The sequence below is a fragment of the Chiloscyllium punctatum genome, chromosome 45 (genome assembly GCF_047496795.1).
Source record: "Chiloscyllium punctatum isolate Juve2018m chromosome 45, sChiPun1.3, whole genome shotgun sequence".
NCBI lineage: Eukaryota > Metazoa > Chordata > Chondrichthyes > Orectolobiformes > Hemiscylliidae > Chiloscyllium > Chiloscyllium punctatum.
In genome coordinates this window covers 30,942,252-30,961,393 of record NC_092783.1, presented here as the reverse complement: position 1 = coordinate 30,961,393, position 19,142 = coordinate 30,942,252, and the positions used below count along the sequence as shown (strand labels likewise).

Genomic DNA, 19,142 nt, shown 5'->3' with positions numbered 1-19,142 from the left:
GAGATCTTTACAACTCAGAAAGCTGGGATGATAGGAGGGGGATTCGCGGAGCTAGTTTACCGGTGTATCTGCTGCCTTTGCCCTTCTAGATGAATGCAAACAATCACTGGGCTGACTCTGGCAGGATCAGCGGGTGTATTCTGTGCGTAACTAGGAATTCGTTTTCAATCGGATAATTCACAATTAGAGAAATAAATCTTCATTACCAGACTGGGAGCTGTATCCAGGTCTGGACGATGCAAAGTCGGATTCCTAAACAGGGATCCCGCCCTGTGACGCTGACAGGAAACCTTGCCAACTGACTTGTACACACGCTGGTGACTGTCCTTCACTCCATATCCACCTTCAGCAGCAATGTTTTCTCTTTTCCTCCTTCAGCAGAAAAAGAAAAGACAACTGCACTCCAACTCTAGGAGAAGGAGGATCTATTTTCCGTTGGCGTAAAATGAATGAACGGTGACGGCAGAGAATGAGGGTGATGATCAGCTCGTGGAGTGTGTGCGCGCGCGCGTTTGCCACAGCATTCCCTGGTAAGTCAGCAGTGTCTCCACCTCACGTCGTTATTCCCACCAAACTGGGAATGAAGGTGGGAGAATAAAAGCGAATGAGAAGCAGGAGCGCGTGTGGAACAGCGGCACGAAATTGCAGGTAGAACGAAGAGTGACACTACTGCTGGAACGCCAAATCATAACAGGCTGCAACAGAACGTTGAGCTGTCTGACCAGCAACACAACTGTGGTAAGAAGATGCAAGTGCGCACTGTTGGCACAGCAAGCAGGCACCACTGGGATTCGAACCCAGGATCTCCTGTTTACTAGACAGGCGCTTTAACCATATAAGCCATGGCGCCACAGCGCGCGCGGTTGGGCGTTGAGTGCACAGGTACAGTTTATTCACCACTTGAAGACAAGGGCTCTTCAACGTGCTTTCCGTCTCGATCTTACTCAGTGAGAATTGCAAAGAAGAGAGAGTTCACGACTCAACATTCTCCACGCAAACGGCACGGAAAAACACAACCTGCTCTTGAATTCGATGTTTTCACCTCTTTAAACTGACAGGATAAAGAGGATGTGTCATCCTCTCTGGGCCCATTAAGGGCGTTATTACGCTCCAGAGGGAACCTCACACCAAGGGGAAAAGTGTCACTGAAATGAACTGACCAGGAGTGGTGTGTGAGTCAGTGTAAACAGTGAGCAGTAAAGGGTGACCCATTAGCACCAACTCTGAGCTTTGTACCACCAGCTCTACACTCACTTCCTGCCTCATGCCTCGCGGTCGGCATTGTCTTTCACTTTTATTACACTCCCTCGCTGCCGTTCTCAACCTATTTCCGACCGATAGCAGGTGTCCGTTTAGGACCTGCCCCTTTTTGAAACGGATTCCTGGGAGATCGGCGTCACTCGATGGGGTAGGCTTTTGCCCGAAACGTCGATTTCGCTGCTCCTTGGATGCCTGCCTGAACTGTTGTGCTCTTCCAGCGCCACTCATCCAGGGTAGGATTTACTGCCCATCCCTGATTACCCGACAGATCAGGGGGATGAGTTACTTTCCTGAACCCTTGAACTCCTCAGCACGGAGCTCCAGCCATGAGGCTGCTAGGGAAGGCGTTCCAGGACTTTGATCCAGCGCTAGCGAAGCTACAACGAGATCTTTACAACTCAGAAAGCTGGGATGATAGGAGGGGGATTCGCGGAGCTAGTTTACCGGTGTATCTGCTGCCTTTGCCCTTCTAGATGAATGCAAACAATCACTGGGCTGACTCTGGCAGGATCAGCGGGTGTATTCTGTGCGTAACTAGGAATTCGTTTTCAATCGGATAATTCACAATTAGAGAAATAAATCTTCATTACCAGACTGGGAGCTGTATCCAGGTCTGGACGATGCAAAGTCGGATTCCTAAACAGGGATCCCGCCCTGTGACGCTGACAGGAAACCTTGCCAACTGACTTGTACACACGCTGGTGACTGTCCTTCACTCCATATCCACCTTCAGCAGCAATGTTTTCTCCTTTTCCTCCTTCAGCAGAAAAAGAAAAGACAACTGCACTCCAACTCTAGGAGAAGGAGGATCTATTTTCCGTTGGCGTAAAATGAATGAACGGTGACGGCAGAGAATGAGGGTGATGATCAGCTCGTGGAGTGTGTGCGCGCGCGCGTTTGCCACAGCATTCCCTGGTAAGTCAGCAGTGTCTCCACCTCACGTCGTTATTCCCACCAAACTGGGAATGAAGGTGGGAGAATAAAAGCGAATGAGAAGCAGGAGCGCGTGTGGAACAGCGGCACGAAATTGCAGGTCGAACGAAGAGTGACACTACTGCTGGAACGAGATGCAGGATCGCCAAATCATAACAGGCTGCAACAGAACGTTGAGCTGTCTGACCAGCAACACAACTGTGGTAAGAAGATGCAAGTGCGCACTGTTGGCACAGCAAGCAGGCACCACTGGGATTCGAACCCAGGATCTCCTGTTTACTAGACAGGCGCTTTAACCATCTAAGCCATGGCGCCACAGCGCGCGCGGTTGGGCGCTGAGTGCACAGGTACAGTTCATTCACCACTTGAAGACAAGGGCTCGTCAACGTGCTTTCCGTCTCGATCTTACTCAGTGAGAATTGCAAAGAAGAGAGAGTTCACGACTCAACATTCTCCACGCAAACGGCACGGAAAAACACAACCTGCTCTTGAATTCGATGTTTTCACCTCTTTAAACTGACAGGATAAAGAGGATGTGTCATCCTCTCTGGGCCCATTAAGGGCGTTATTACGCTCCAGAGGGAACCTCACACCAAGGGGAAAAGTGTCACTGAAATGAACTGACCAGGAGTGGTGTGTGAGTCAGTGTAAACAGTGAGCAGTAAAGGGTGACCCATTAGCACCAACTCTGAGCTTTGTACCACCAGCTCTACACTCACTTCCTGCCTCATGCCTCGCGGTCGGCATTGTCTTTCACTTTTATTACACTCCCTCGCTGCCGTTCTCAACCTATTTCCGACCGATAGCAGGTGTCCGTTTAGGACCTGCCCCTTTTTGAAACGGATTCCTGGGAGATCGGCGTCACTCGATGGGGTAGGCTTTTGCCCGAAACGTCGATTTTGCTGCTCCTTGGATGCCTGCCTGAACTGTTGTGCTCTTCCAGCGCCACTCATCCAGGGTAGGATTTACTGCCCATCCCTGATTACCCGACAGATCAGGGGGATGAGTTACTTTCCTGAACCCTTGAACTCCTCAGCACGGAGCTCCAGCCATGAGGCTGCTAGGGAAGGCGTTCCAGGACTTTGATCCAGCGCTAGCGAAGCTACAACGAGATCTTTACAACTCAGAAAGCTGAGATGATAGGAGGGGGATTCGCGGAGCTAGTTTACCGGTGTATCTGCTGCCTTTGCCCTTCTAGATGAATGCAAACAATCACTGGGCTGACTCTGGCAGGATCAGCGGGTGTATTCTGTGCGTAACTAGGAATTCGTTTTCAATCGGATAATTCACAATTAGAGAAATAAATCTTCATTACCAGACTGGGAGCTGTATCCAGGTCTGGACGATGCAAAGTCGGATTCCTAAACAGGGATCCCGCCCTGTGACGCTGACAGGAAACCTTGCCAACTGACTTGTACACACGCTGGTGACTGTCCTTCACTCCATATCCACCTTCAGCAGCAATGTTTTCTCTTTTCCTCCTTCAGCAGAAAAAGAAAAGACAACTGCACTCCAACTCTAGGAGAAGGAGGATCTATTTTCCGTTGGCGTAAAATGAATGAACGGTGACGGCAGAGAATGAGGGTGATGATCAGCTCGTGGAGTGTGTGCGCGCGCGCGTTTGCCACAGCATTCCCTGGTAAGTCAGCAGTGTCTCCACCTCACGTCGTTATTCCCACCAAACTGGGAATGAAGGTGGGAGAATAAAAGCGAATGAGAAGCAGGAGCGCGTGTGGAACAGCGGCACGAAATTGCAGGTAGAACGAAGAGTGACACTACTGCTGGAACGCCAAATCATAACAGGCTGCAACAGAACGTTGAGCTGTCTGACCAGCAACACAACTGTGGTAAGAAGATGCAAGTGCGCACTGTTGGCACAGCAAGCAGGCACCACTGGGATTCGAACCCAGGATCTCCTGTTTACTAGACAGGCGCTTTAACCATATAAGCCATGGCGCCACAGCGCGCGCGGTTGGGCGTTGAGTGCACAGGTACAGTTTATTCACCACTTGAAGACAAGGGCTCTTCAACGTGCTTTCCGTCTCGATCTTACTCAGTGAGAATTGCAAAGAAGAGAGAGTTCACGACTCAACATTCTCCACGCAAACGGCACGGAAAAACACAACCTGCTCTTGAATTCGATGTTTTCACCTCTTTAAACTGACAGGATAAAGAGGATGTGTCATCCTCTCTGGGCCCATTAAGGGCGTTATTACGCTCCAGAGGGAACCTCACACCAAGGGGAAAAGTGTCACTGAAATGAACTGACCAGGAGTGGTGTGTGAGTCAGTGTAAACAGTGAGCAGTAAAGGGTGACCCATTAGCACCAACTCTGAGCTTTGTACCACCAGCTCTACACTCACTTCCTGCCTCATGCCTCGCGGTCGGCATTGTCTTTCACTTTTATTACACTCCCTCGCTGCCGTTCTCAACCTATTTCCGACCGATAGCAGGTGTCCGTTTAGGACCTGCCCCTTTTTGAAACGGATTCCTGGGAGATCGGCGTCACTCGATGGGGTAGGCTTTTGCCCGAAACGTCGATTTCGCTGCTCCTTGGATGCCTGCCTGAACTGTTGTGCTCTTCCAGCGCCACTCATCCAGGGTAGGATTTACTGCCCATCCCTGATTACCCGACAGATCAGGGGGATGAGTTACTTTCCTGAACCCTTGAACTCCTCAGCACGGAGCTCCAGCCATGAGGCTGCTAGGGAAGGCGTTCCAGGACTTTGATCCAGCGCTAGCGAAGCTACAACGAGATCTTTACAACTCAGAAAGCTGGGATGATAGGAGGGGGATTCGCGGAGCTAGTTTACCGGTGTATCTGCTGCCTTTGCCCTTCTAGATGAATGCAAACAATCACTGGGCTGACTCTGGCAGGATCAGCGGGTGTATTCTGTGCGTAACTAGGAATTCGTTTTCAATCGGATAATTCACAATTAGAGAAATAAATCTTCATTACCAGACTGGGAGCTGTATCCAGGTCTGGACGATGCAAAGTCGGATTCCTAAACAGGGATCCCGCCCTGTGACGCTGACAGGAAACCTTGCCAACTGACTTGTACACACGCTGGTGACTGTCCTTCACTCCATATCCACCTTCAGCAGCAATGTTTTCTCTTTTCCTCCTTCAGCAGAAAAAGAAAAGACAACTGCACTCCAACTCTAGGAGAAGGAGGATCTATTTTCCGTTGGCGTAAAATGAATGAACGGTGACGGCAGAGAATGAGGGTGATGATCAGCTCGTGGAGTGTGTGCGCGCGCGCGTTTGCCACAGCATTCCCTGGTAAGTCAGCAGTGTCTCCACCTCACGTCGTTATTCCCACCAAACTGGGAATGAAGGTGGGAGAATAAAAGCGAATGAGAAGCAGGAGCGCGTGTGGAACAGCGGCACGAAATTGCAGGTAGAACGAAGAGTGACACTACTGCTGGAACGCCAAATCATAACAGGCTGCAACAGAACGTTGAGCTGTCTGACCAGCAACACAACTGTGGTAAGAAGATGCAAGTGCGCACTGTTGGCACAGCAAGCAGGCACCACTGGGATTCGAACCCAGGATCTCCTGTTTACTAGACAGGCGCTTTAACCATATAAGCCATGGCGCCACAGCGCGCGCGGTTGGGCGTTGAGTGCACAGGTACAGTTTATTCACCACTTGAAGACAAGGGCTCTTCAACGTGCTTTCCGTCTCGATCTTACTCAGTGAGAATTGCAAAGAAGAGAGAGTTCACGACTCAACATTCTCCACGCAAACGGCACGGAAAAACACAACCTGCTCTTGAATTCGATGTTTTCACCTCTTTAAACTGACAGGATAAAGAGGATGTGTCATCCTCTCTGGGCCCATTAAGGGCGTTATTACGCTCCAGAGGGAACCTCACACCAAGGGGAAAAGTGTCACTGAAATGAACTGACCAGGAGTGGTGTGTGAGTCAGTGTAAACAGTGAGCAGTAAAGGGTGACCCATTAGCACCAACTCTGAGCTTTGTACCACCAGCTCTACACTCACTTCCTGCCTCATGCCTCGCGGTCGGCATTGTCTTTCACTTTTATTACACTCCCTCGCTGCCGTTCTCAACCTATTTCCGACCGATAGCAGGTGTCCGTTTAGGACCTGCCCCTTTTTGAAACGGATTCCTGGGAGATCGGCGTCACTCGATGGGGTAGGCTTTTGCCCGAAACGTCGATTTCGCTGCTCCTTGGATGCCTGCCTGAACTGTTGTGCTCTTCCAGCGCCACTCATCCAGGGTAGGATTTACTGCCCATCCCTGATTACCCGACAGATCAGGGGGATGAGTTACTTTCCTGAACCCTTGAACTCCTCAGCACGGAGCTCCAGCCATGAGGCTGCTAGGGAAGGCGTTCCAGGACTTTGATCCAGCGCTAGCGAAGCTACAACGAGATCTTTACAACTCAGAAAGCTGGGATGATAGGAGGGGGATTCGCGGAGCTAGTTTACCGGTGTATCTGCTGCCTTTGCCCTTCTAGATGAATGCAAACAATCACTGGGCTGACTCTGGCAGGATCAGCGGGTGTATTCTGTGCGTAACTAGGAATTCGTTTTCAATCGGATAATTCACAATTAGAGAAATAAATCTTCATTACCAGACTGGGAGCTGTATCCAGGTCTGGACGATGCAAAGTCGGATTCCTAAACAGGGATCCCGCCCTGTGACGCTGACAGGAAACCTTGCCAACTGACTTGTACACACGCTGGTGACTGTCCTTCACTCCATATCCACCTTCAGCAGCAATGTTTTCTCTTTTCCTCCTTCAGCAGAAAAAGAAAAGACAACTGCACTCCAACTCTAGGAGAAGGAGGATCTATTTTCCGTTGGCGTAAAATGAATGAACGGTGACGGCAGAGAATGAGGGTGATGATCAGCTCGTGGAGTGTGTGCGCGCGCGCGTTTGCCACAGCATTCCCTGGTAAGTCAGCAGTGTCTCCACCTCACGTGGTTATTCCCACCAAACTGGGAATGAAGGTGGGAGAATAAAAGCGAATGAGAAGCAGGAGCGCGTGTGGAACAGCGGCACGAAATTGCAGGTAGAACGAAGAGTGACACTACTGCTGGAACGAGATGCAGGATCGCCAAATCATAACAGGCTGCAACAGAACGTTGAGCTGTCTGACCAGCAACACAACTGTGGTAAGAAGATGCAAGTGCGCACTGTTGGCACAGCACTGGGATTCGAACCCAGGATCTCCTGTTTACTAGACAGGCGCTTTAACCATCTAAGCCATGGCGCCACAGCGCGCGCGGTTGGGCGCTGAGTGCACAGGTACAGTTCATTCACCACTTGAAGACAAGGGCTCGTCAACGTGCTTTCCGTCTCGATCTTACTCAGTGAGAATTGCAAAGAAGAGAGAGTTCACGACTCAACATTCTCCACGCAAACGGCACGGAAAAACACAACCTGCTCTTGAATTCGATGTTTTCACCTCTTTAAACTGACAGGATAAAGAGGATGTGTCATCCTCTCTGGGCCCATTAAGGGCGTTATTACGCTCCAGAGGGAACCTCACACCAAGGGGAAAAGTGTCACTGAAATGAACTGACCAGGAGTGGTGTGTGAGTCAGTGTAAACAGTGAGCAGTAAAGGGTGACCCATTAGCACCAACTCTGAGCTTTGTACCACCAGCTCTACACTCACTTCCTGCCTCATGCCTCGCGGTCGGCATTGTCTTTCACTTTTATTACACTCCCTCGCTGCCGTTCTCAACCTATTTCCGACCGATAGCAGGTGTCCGTTTAGGACCTGCCCCTTTTTGAAACGGATTCCTGGGAGATCGGCGTCACTCGATGGGGTAGGCTTTTGCCCGAAACGTCGATTTCGCTGCTCCTTGGATGCCTGCCTGAACTGTTGTGCTCTTCCAGCGCCACTCATCCAGGGTAGGATTTACTGCCCATCCCTGATTACCCGACAGATCAGGGGGATGAGTTACTTTCCTGAACCCTTGAACTCCTCAGCACGGAGCTCCAGCCATGAGGCTGCTAGGGAAGGCGTTCCAGGACTTTGATCCAGCGCTAGCGAAGCTACAACGAGATCTTTACAACTCAGAAAGCTGGGATGATAGGAGGGGGATTCGCGGAGCTAGTTTACCGGTGTATCTGCTGCCTTTGCCCTTCTAGATGAATGCAAACAATCACTGGGCTGACTCTGGCAGGATCAGCGGGTGTATTCTGTGCGTAACTAGGAATTCGTTTTCAATCGGATAATTCACAATTAGAGAAATAAATCTTCATTACCAGACTGGGAGCTGTATCCAGGTCTGGACGATGCAAAGTCGGATTCCTAAACAGGGATCCCGCCCTGTGACGCTGACAGGAAACCTTGCCAACTGACTTGTACACACGCTGGTGACTGTCCTTCACTCCATATCCACCTTCAGCAGCAATGTTTTCTCCTTTTCCTCCTTCAGCAGAAAAAGAAAAGACAACTGCACTCCAACTCTAGGAGAAGGAGGATCTATTTTCCGTTGGCGTAAAATGAATGAACGGTGACGGCAGAGAATGAGGGTGATGATCAGCTCGTGGAGTGTGTGCGCGCGCGCGTTTGCCACAGCATTCCCTGGTAAGTCAGCAGTGTCTCCACCTCACGTCGTTATTCCCACCAAACTGGGAATGAAGGTGGGAGAATAAAAGCGAATGAGAAGCAGGAGCGCGTGTGGAACAGCGGCACGAAATTGCAGGTCGAACGAAGAGTGACACTACTGCTGGAACGAGATGCAGGATCGCCAAATCATAACAGGCTGCAACAGAACGTTGAGCTGTCTGACCAGCAACACAACTGTGGTAAGAAGATGCAAGTGCGCACTGTTGGCACAGCAAGCAGGCACCACTGGGATTCGAACCCAGGATCTCCTGTTTACTAGACAGGCGCTTTAACCATCTAAGCCATGGCGCCACAACGCGCACGGTCGGGCGCTGAGTGCACAGGTACAGTTCATTCACCACTTGAAGACAAGGGCTCGTCAACGTGCTTTCCGTCTCGATCTTACTCAGTGAGAATTGCAAAGAAGAGAGAGTTCACGACTCAACATTCTCCACGCAAACGGCACGGAAAAACACAACCTGCTCTTGAATTCGATGTTTTCACCTCTTTAAACTGACAGGATAAAGAGGATGTGTCATCCTCTCTGGGCCCATTAAGGGCGTTATTACGCTCCAGAGGGAACCTCACACCAAGGGGAAAAGTGTCACTGAAATGAACTGACCAGGAGTGGTGTGTGAGTCAGTGTAAACAGTGAGCAGTAAAGGGTGACCCATTAGCACCAACTCTGAGCTTTGTACCACCAGCTCTACACTCACTTCCTGCCTCATGCCTCGCGGTCGGCATTGTCTTTCACTTTTATTACACTCCCTCGCTGCCGTTCTCAACCTATTTCCGACCGATAGCAGGTGTCCGTTTAGGACCTGCCCCTTTTTGAAACGGATTCCTGGGAGATCGGCGTCACTCGATGGGGTAGGCTTTTGCCCGAAACGTCGATTTTGCTGCTCCTTGGATGCCTGCCTGAACTGTTGTGCTCTTCCAGCGCCACTCATCCAGGGTAGGATTTACTGCCCATCCCTGATTACCCGACAGATCAGGGGGATGAGTTACTTTCCTGAACCCTTGAACTCCTCAGCACGGAGCTCCAGCCATGAGGCTGCTAGGGAAGGCGTTCCAGGACTTTGATCCAGCGCTAGCGAAGCTACAACGAGATCTTTACAACTCAGAAAGCTGAGATGATAGGAGGGGGATTCGCGGAGCTAGTTTACCGGTGTATCTGCTGCCTTTGCCCTTCTAGATGAATGCAAACAATCACTGGGCTGACTCTGGCAGGATCAGCGGGTGTATTCTGTGCGTAACTAGGAATTCGTTTTCAATCGGATAATTCACAATTAGAGAAATAAATCTTCATTACCAGACTGGGAGCTGTATCCAGGTCTGGACGATGCAAAGTCGGATTCCTAAACAGGGATCCCGCCCTGTGACGCTGACAGGAAACCTTGCCAACTGACTTGTACACACGCTGGTGACTGTCCTTCACTCCATATCCACCTTCAGCAGCAATGTTTTCTCTTTTCCTCCTTCAGCAGAAAAAGAAAAGACAACTGCACTCCAACTCTAGGAGAAGGAGGATCTATTTTCCGTTGGCGTAAAATGAATGAACGGTGACGGCAGAGAATGAGGGTGATGATCAGCTCGTGGAGTGTGTGCGCGCGCGCGTTTGCCACAGCATTCCCTGGTAAGTCAGCAGTGTCTCCACCTCACGTCGTTATTCCCACCAAACTGGGAATGAAGGTGGGAGAATAAAAGCGAATGAGAAGCAGGAGCGCGTGTGGAACAGCGGCACGAAATTGCAGGTAGAACGAAGAGTGACACTACTGCTGGAACGAGATGCAGGATCGCCAAATCATAACAGGCTGCAACAGAACGTTGAGCTGTCTGACCAGCAACACAACTGTGGTAAGAAGATGCAAGTGCGCACTGTTGGCACAGCAAGCAGGCACCACTGGGATTCGAACCCAGGATCTCCTGTTTACTAGACAGGCGCTTTAACCATCTAAGCCATGGCGCCACAGCGCGCGCGGTTGGGCGTTGAGTGCACAGGTACAGTTTATTCACCACTTGAAGACAAGGGCTCTTCAACGTGCTTTCCGTCTCGATCTTACTCAGTGAGAATTGCAAAGAAGAGAGAGTTCACGACTCAACATTCTCCACGCAAACGGCACGGAAAAACACAACCTGCTCTTGAATTCGATGTTTTCACCTCTTTAAACTGACAGGATAAAGAGGATGTGTCATCCTCTCTGGGCCCATTAAGGGCGTTATTACGCTCCAGAGGGAACCTCACACCAAGGGGAAAAGTGTCACTGAAATGAACTGACCAGGAGTGGTGTGTGAGTCAGTGTAAACAGTGAGCAGTAAAGGGTGACCCATTAGCACCAACTCTGAGCTTTGTACCACCAGCTCTACACTCACTTCCTGCCTCATGCCTCGCGGTCGGCATTGTCTTTCACTTTTATTACACTCCCTCGCTGCCGTTCTCAACCTATTTCCGACCGATAGCAGGTGTCCGTTTAGGACCTGCCCCTTTTTGAAACGGATTCCTGGGAGATCGGCGTCACTCGATGGGGTAGGCTTTTGCCCGAAACGTCGATTTCGCTGCTCCTTGGATGCCTGCCTGAACTGTTGTGCTCTTCCAGCGCCACTCATCCAGGGTAGGATTTACTGCCCATCCCTGATTACCCGACAGATCAGGGGGATGAGTTACTTTCCTGAACCCTTGAACTCCTCAGCACGGAGCTCCAGCCATGAGGCTGCTAGGGAAGGCGTTCCAGGACTTTGATCCAGCGCTAGCGAAGCTACAACGAGATCTTTACAACTCAGAAAGCTGGGATGATAGGAGGGGGATTCGCGGAGCTAGTTTACCGGTGTATCTGCTGCCTTTGCCCTTCTAGATGAATGCAAACAATCACTGGGCTGACTCTGGCAGGATCAGCGGGTGTATTCTGTGCGTAACTAGGAATTCGTTTTCAATCGGATAATTCACAATTAGAGAAATAAATCTTCATTACCAGACTGGGAGCTGTATCCAGGTCTGGACGATGCAAAGTCGGATTCCTAAACAGGGATCCCGCCCTGTGACGCTGACAGGAAACCTTGCCAACTGACTTGTACACACGCTGGTGACTGTCCTTCACTCCATATCCACCTTCAGCAGCAATGTTTTCTCTTTTCCTCCTTCAGCAGAAAAAGAAAAGACAACTGCACTCCAACTCTAGGAGAAGGAGGATCTATTTTCCGTTGGCGTAAAATGAATGAACGGTGACGGCAGAGAATGAGGGTGATGATCAGCTCGTGGAGTGTGTGCGCGCGCGCGTTTGCCACAGCATTCCCTGGTAAGTCAGCAGTGTCTCCACCTCACGTGGTTATTCCCACCAAACTGGGAATGAAGGTGGGAGAATAAAAGCGAATGAGAAGCAGGAGCGCGTGTGGAACAGCGGCACGAAATTGCAGGTAGAACGAAGAGTGACACTACTGCTGGAACGAGATGCAGGATCGCCAAATCATAACAGGCTGCAACAGAACGTTGAGCTGTCTGACCAGCAACACAACTGTGGTAAGAAGATGCAAGTGCGCACTGTTGGCACAGCACTGGGATTCGAACCCAGGATCTCCTGTTTACTAGACAGGCGCTTTAACCATCTAAGCCATGGCGCCACAGCGCGCGCGGTTGGGCGTTGAGTGCACAGGTACAGTTTATTCACCACTTGAAGACAAGGGCTCTTCAACGTGCTTTCCGTCTCGATCTTACTCAGTGAGAATTGCAAAGAAGAGAGAGTTCACGACTCAACATTCTCCACGCAAACGGCACGGAAAAACACAACCTGCTCTTGAATTCGATGTTTTCACCTCTTTAAACTGACAGGATAAAGAGGATGTGTCATCCTCTCTGGGCCCATTAAGGGCGTTATTACGCTCCAGAGGGAACCTCACACCAAGGGGAAAAGTGTCACTGAAATGAACTGACCAGGAGTGGTGTGTGAGTCAGTGTAAACAGTGAGCAGTAAAGGGTGACCCATTAGCACCAACTCTGAGCTTTGTACCACCAGCTCTACACTCACTTCCTGCCTCATGCCTCGCGGTCGGCATTGTCTTTCACTTTTATTACACTCCCTCGCTGCCGTTCTCAACCTATTTCCGACCGATAGCAGGTGTCCGTTTAGGACCTGCCCCTTTTTGAAACGGATTCCTGGGAGATCGGCGTCACTCGATGGGGTAGGCTTTTGCCCGAAACGTCGATTTCGCTGCTCCTTGGATGCCTGCCTGAACTGTTGTGCTCTTCCAGCGCCACTCATCCAGGGTAGGATTTACTGCCCATCCCTGATTACCCGACAGATCAGGGGGATGAGTTACTTTCCTGAACCCTTGAACTCCTCAGCACGGAGCTCCAGCCATGAGGCTGCTAGGGAAGGCGTTCCAGGACTTTGATCCAGCGCTAGCGAAGCTACAACGAGATCTTTACAACTCAGAAAGCTGGGATGATAGGAGGGGGATTCGCGGCGCTAGTTTACCGGTGTATCTGCTGCCTTTGCCCTTCTAGATGAATGCAAACAATCACTGGGCTGACTCTGGCAGGATCAGCGGGTGTATTCTGTGCGTAACTAGGAATTCGTTTTCAATCGGATAATTCACAATTAGAGAAATAAATCTTCATTACCAGACTGGGAGCTGTATCCAGGTCTGGACGATGCAAAGTCGGATTCCTAAACAGGGATCCCGCCCTGTGACGCTGACAGGAAACCTTGCCAACTGACTTGTACACACGCTGGTGACTGTCCTTCACTCCATATCCACCTTCAGCAGCAATGTTTTCTCTTTTCCTCCTTCAGCAGAAAAAGAAAAGACAACTGCACTCCAACTCTAGGAGAAGGAGGATCTATTTTCCGTTGGCGTAAAATGAATGAACGGTGACGGCAGAGAATGAGGGTGATGATCAGCTCGTGGAGTGTGTGCGCGCGCGCGTTTGCCACAGCATTCCCTGGTAAGTCAGCAGTGTCTCCACCTCACGTCGTTATTCCCACCAAACTGGGAATGAAGGTGGGAGAATAAAAGCGAATGAGAAGCAGGAGCGCGTGTGGAACAGCGGCACGAAATTGCAGGTAGAACGAAGAGTGACACTACTGCTGGAACGAGATGCAGGATCGCCAAATCATAACAGGCTGCAACAGAACGTTGAGCTGTCTGACCAGCAACACAACTGTGGTAAGAAGATGCAAGTGCGCACTGTTGACACAGCAAGCAGGCACCACTGGGATTCGAACCCAGGATCTCCTGTTTACTAGACAGGCGCTTTAACCATGGCGCCACAGCGCGCGCGGTTGGGCGCTGAGTGCACAGGTACAGTTCATTCACCACTTGAAGACAAGGGCTCGTCAACGTGCTTTCCGTCTCGATCTTACTCAGTGAGAATTGCAAAGAAGAGAGAGTTCACGACTCAACATTCTCCACGCAAACGGCACGGAAAAACACAACCTGCTCTTGAATTCGATGTTTTCACCTCTTTAAACTGACAGGATAAAGAGGATGTGTCATCCTCTCTGGGCCCATTAAGGGCGTTATTACGCTCCAGAGGGAACCTCACACCAAGGGGAAAAGTGTCACTGAAATGAACTGACCAGGAGTGGTGTGTGAGTCAGTGTAAACAGTGAGCAGTAAAGGGTGACCCATTAGCACCAACTCTGAGCTTTGTACCACCAGCTCTACACTCACTTCCTGCCTCATGCCTCGCGGTCGGCATTGTCTTTCACTTTTATTACACTCCCTCGCTGCCGTTCTCAACCTATTTCCGACCGATAGCAGGTGTCCGTTTAGGACCTGCCCCTTTTTGAAACGGATTCCTGGGAGATCGGCGTCACTCGATGGGGTAGGCTTTTGCCCGAAACGTCGATTTCGCTGCTCCTTGGATGCCTGCCTGAACTGTTGTGCTCTTCCAGCGCCACTCATCCAGGGTAGGATTTACTGCCCATCCCTGATTACCCGACAGATCAGGGGGATGAGTTACTTTCCTGAACCCTTGAACTCCTCAGCACGGAGCTCCAGCCATGAGGCTGCTAGGGAAGGCGTTCCAGGACTTTGATCCAGCGCTAGCGAAGCTACAACGAGATCTTTACAACTCAGAAAGCTGGGATGATAGGAGGGGGATTCGCGGCGCTAGTTTACCGGTGTATCTGCTGCCTTTGCCCTTCTAGATGAATGCAAACAATCACTGGGCTGACTCTGGCAGGATCAGCGGGTGTATTCTGTGCGTAACTAGGAATTCGTTTTCAATCGGATAATTCACAATTAGAGAAATAAATCTTCATTACCAGACTGGGAGCTGTATCCAGGTCTGGACGATGCAAAGTCGGATTCCTAAACAGGGATCCCGCCCTGTGACGCTGACAGGAAACCTTGCCAACTGACTTGTACACACGCTGGTGACTGTCCTTCACTCCATATCCACCTTCAGCAGCAATGTTTTCTCCTTTTCCTCCTTCAGCAGAAAAAGAAAAGACAACTGCACTCCAACTCTAGGAGAAGGAGGATCTATTTTCCGTTGGCGTAAAATGAATGAACGGTGACGGCAGAGAATGAGGGTGATGATCAGCTCGTGGAGTGTGTGCGCGCGCGCGTTTGCCACAGCATTCCCTGGTAAGTCAGCAGTGTCTCCACCTCACGTCGTTATTCCCACCAAACTGGGAATGAAGGTGGGAGAATAAAAGCGAATGAGAAGCAGGAGCGCGTGTGGAACAGCGGCACGAAATTGCAGGTCGAACGAAGAGTGACACTACTGCTGGAACGAGATGCAGGATCGCCAAATCATAACAGGCTGCAACAGAACGTTGAGCTGTCTGACCAGCAACACAACTGTGGTAAGAAGATGCAAGTGCGCACTGTTGGCACAGCAAGCAGGCACCACTGGGATTCGAACCCAGGATCTCCTGTTTACTAGACAGGCGCTTTAACCATCTAAGCCATGGCGCCACAGCGCGCGCGGTTGGGCGCTGAGTGCACAGGTACAGTTCATTCACCACTTGAAGACAAGGGCTCGTCAACGTGCTTTCCGTCTCGATCTTACTCAGTGAGAATTGCAAAGAAGAGAGAGTTCACGACTCAACATTCTCCACGCAAACGGCACGGAAAAACACAACCTGCTCTTGAATTCGATGTTTTCACCTCTTTAAACTGACAGGATAAAGAGGATGTGTCATCCTCTCTGGGCCCATTAAGGGCGTTATTACGCTCCAGAGGGAACCTCACACCAAGGGGAAAAGTGTCACTGAAATGAACTGACCAGGAGTGGTGTGTGAGTCAGTGTAAACAGTGAGCAGTAAAGGGTGACCCATTAGCACCAACTCTGAGCTTTGTACCACCAGCTCTACACTCACTTCCTGCCTCATGCCTCGCGGTCGGCATTGTCTTTCACTTTTATTACACTCCCTCGCTGCCGTTCTCAACCTATTTCCGACCGATAGCAGGTGTCCGTTTAGGACCTGCCCCTTTTTGAAACGGATTCCTGGGAGATCGGCGTCACTCGATGGGGTAGGCTTTTGCCCGAAACGTCGATTTTGCTGCTCCTTGGATGCCTGCCTGAACTGTTGTGCTCTTCCAGCGCCACTCATCCAGGGTAGGATTTACTGCCCATCCCTGATTACCCGACAGATCAGGGGGATGAGTTACTTTCCTGAACCCTTGAACTCCTCAGCACGGAGCTCCAGCCATGAGGCTGCTAGGGAAGGCGTTCCAGGACTTTGATCCAGCGCTAGCGAAGCTACAACGAGATCTTTACAACTCAGAAAGCTGAGATGATAGGAGGGGGATTCGCGGAGCTAGTTTACCGGTGTATCTGCTGCCTTTGCCCTTCTAGATGAATGCAAACAATCACTGGGCTGACTCTGGCAGGATCAGCGGGTGTATTCTGTGCGTAACTAGGAATTCGTTTTCAATCGGATAATTCACAATTAGAGAAATAAATCTTCATTACCAGACTGGGAGCTGTATCCAGGTCTGGACGATGCAAAGTCGGATTCCTAAACAGGGATCCCGCCCTGTGACGCTGACAGGAAACCTTGCCAACTGACTTGTACACACGCTGGTGACTGTCCTTCACTCCATATCCACCTTCAGCAGCAATGTTTTCTCTTTTCCTCCTTCAGCAGAAAAAGAAAAGACAACTGCACTCCAACTCTAGGAGAAGGAGGATCTATTTTCCGTTGGCGTAAAATGAATGAACGGTGACGGCAGAGAATGAGGGTGATGATCAGCTCGTGGAGTGTGTGCGCGCGCGCGTTTGCCACAGCATTCCCTGGTAAGTCAGCAGTGTCTCCACCTCACGTGGTTATTCCCACCAAACTGGGAATGAAGGTGGGAGAATAAAAGCGAATGAGAAGCAGGAGCGCGTGTGGAACAGCGGCACGAAATTGCAGGTAGAACGAAGAGTGACACTACTGCTGGAACGAGATGCAGGATCGCCAAATCATAACAGGCTGCAACAGAACGTTGAGCTGTCTGACCAGCAACACAACTGTGGTAAGAAGATGCAAGTGCGCACTGTTGGCACAGCACTGGGATTCGAACCCAGGATCTCCTGTTTACTAGACAGGCGCTTTAACCATCTAAGCCATGGCGCCACAGCGCGCGCGGTTGGGCGCTGAGTGCACAGGTACAGTTTATTCACCACTTGAAGACAAGGGCTCGTCAACGTGCTTTCCGTCTCGATCTTACTCAGTGAGAATTGCAAAGAAGAGAGAGTTCACGACTCAACATTCTCCACGCAAACGGCACGGAAAAACACAACCTGCTCTTGAATTCGATGTTTTCACCTCTTTAAACTGACAGGATAAAGAGGATGTGTCATCCTCTCTGGGCCCATTAAGGGCGTTATTACGCTCCAGAGGGAACCTCACACCAAGGGGAAAAGTGTCACTGAAATGAACTGACCAGGAGTGGTGTGTGAGTCAGTGTAAACAGTGAGCAGTAAAGGGTGACCCATTAGCACCAACTCTGAGCTTTGTACCACCAGCTCTACACTCACTTCCTGCCTCATGCCTCGCGGTCGGCATTGTCTTTCACTTTTATTACACTCCCTCGCTGCCGTTCTCAACCTATTTCCGACCGATAGCAGGTGTCCGTTTAGGACCTGCCCCTTTTTGAAACGGATTCCTGGGAGATCGGCGTCACTCGATGGGGTAGGCTTTTGCCCGAAACGTCGATTTCGCTGCTCCTTGGATGCCTGCCTGAACTGTTGTGCTCTTCCAGCGCCACTCATCCAGGGTAGGATTTACTGCCCATCCCTGATTACCCGACAGATCAGGGGGATGAGTTACTTTCCTGAACCCTTGAACTCCTCAGCACGGAGCTCCAGCCATGAGGCTGCTAGGGAAGGGGTTCCAGGACTTTGATCCAGCGCTAGCGAAGCTACAACGAGATCTTTACAACTCAGAAAGCTGGGATGATAGGAGGGGGATTCGCGGAGCTAGTTTACCGGTGTATCTGCTGCCTTTGCCCTTCTAGATGAATGCAAACAATCACTGGGCTGACTCTGGCAGGATCAGCGGGTGTATTCTGTGCGTAACTAGGAATTCGTTTTCAATCGGATAATTCACAATTAGAGAAATAAATCTTCATTACCAGACTGGGAGCTGTATCCAGGTCTGGACGATGCAAAGTCGGATTCCTAAACAGGGATCCCGCCCTGTGACGCTGACAGGAAACCTTGCCAACTGACTTGTACACACGCTGGTGACTGTCCTTCACTCCATATCCACCTTCAGCAGCAATGTTTTCTCCTTTTCCTCCTTCAGCAGAAAAAGAAAAGACAACTGCACTCCAACTCTAGGAGAAGGAGGATCTATTTTCCGTTGGCGTAAAATGAATGAACGGTGACGGCAGAGAATGAGGGTGATGATCAGCTCGTGGAGTGTGTGCGCGCGCGCGTTTGCCACAGCATTCCCTGGTAAGTCAGCAGTGTCTCCACCTCACGTCGTTATTCCCACCAAACTGGGAATGAAGGTGGGAGAATAAAAGCGAATGAGAAGCAGGAGCGCGTGTGGAACAGCGGCACGAAATTGCAGGTAGAACGAAGAGTGACACGACTGCTGGAACGAGATGCAGGATCGCCAAATCATAACAGGCTGCAACAGAACGTTGAGCTGTCTGACCAGCAACACAACTGTGGTAAGAAGATGCAAGTGCGCACTGTTGGCACAGCAAGCAGGCACCACTGGGATTCGAACCCAGGATCTCCTGTTTACTAGACAGACGCTTTAACCATCTAAGCCATGGCGCCACAGCGCGCGCGGTTGGGCGCTGAGTGCACAGGTACAGTTCATTCACCACTTGAAGACAAGGGCTCGTCAACGTGCTTTCCGTCTCGATCTTACTCAGTGAGAATTGCAAAGAAGAGAGAGTTCACGAC

General features: G+C 50.6%; 11 non-coding genes across 11 annotated transcripts; all 11 read right to left on the bottom strand.

Moving 5' to 3' along the window:
- Positions 1–776: 776 nt before the first annotated feature.
- trnat-agu (transfer RNA threonine (anticodon AGU)) lies at positions 777–850 on the bottom strand. The gene has a single exon. It is a non-coding gene; the product is annotated as a tRNA-Thr (tRNA).
- A 1,584-nt stretch (positions 851–2,434) lies between these two features.
- Positions 2,435–2,508, bottom strand: trnat-agu (transfer RNA threonine (anticodon AGU)). The gene has a single exon. It is a non-coding gene; the product is annotated as a tRNA-Thr (tRNA).
- Positions 2,509–4,078: 1,570 nt separating this feature from the next.
- trnat-agu (transfer RNA threonine (anticodon AGU)) lies at positions 4,079–4,152 on the bottom strand. Its single transcript has one exon. It is a non-coding gene; the product is annotated as a tRNA-Thr (tRNA).
- Positions 4,153–5,722: 1,570 nt separating this feature from the next.
- Positions 5,723–5,796, bottom strand: trnat-agu (transfer RNA threonine (anticodon AGU)). Its single transcript has one exon. It is a non-coding gene; the product is annotated as a tRNA-Thr (tRNA).
- A 1,570-nt stretch (positions 5,797–7,366) lies between these two features.
- On the bottom strand, positions 7,367–7,442 carry trnat-agu (transfer RNA threonine (anticodon AGU)). The gene has a single exon. It is a non-coding gene; the product is annotated as a tRNA-Thr (tRNA).
- Positions 7,443–9,026: 1,584 nt separating this feature from the next.
- On the bottom strand, positions 9,027–9,100 carry trnat-agu (transfer RNA threonine (anticodon AGU)). Its single transcript has one exon. It is a non-coding gene; the product is annotated as a tRNA-Thr (tRNA).
- Positions 9,101–10,683: 1,583 nt separating this feature from the next.
- trnat-agu (transfer RNA threonine (anticodon AGU)) lies at positions 10,684–10,757 on the bottom strand. The gene has a single exon. It is a non-coding gene; the product is annotated as a tRNA-Thr (tRNA).
- Positions 10,758–12,327: 1,570 nt separating this feature from the next.
- trnat-agu (transfer RNA threonine (anticodon AGU)) lies at positions 12,328–12,403 on the bottom strand. The gene has a single exon. It is a non-coding gene; the product is annotated as a tRNA-Thr (tRNA).
- A 3,232-nt stretch (positions 12,404–15,635) lies between these two features.
- trnat-agu (transfer RNA threonine (anticodon AGU)) lies at positions 15,636–15,709 on the bottom strand. The gene has a single exon. It is a non-coding gene; the product is annotated as a tRNA-Thr (tRNA).
- Positions 15,710–17,279: 1,570 nt separating this feature from the next.
- trnat-agu (transfer RNA threonine (anticodon AGU)) lies at positions 17,280–17,355 on the bottom strand. The gene has a single exon. It is a non-coding gene; the product is annotated as a tRNA-Thr (tRNA).
- Positions 17,356–18,939: 1,584 nt separating this feature from the next.
- Positions 18,940–19,013, bottom strand: trnat-agu (transfer RNA threonine (anticodon AGU)). Its single transcript has one exon. It is a non-coding gene; the product is annotated as a tRNA-Thr (tRNA).
- Between the last annotated feature and the right edge of the window lie 129 nt (positions 19,014–19,142).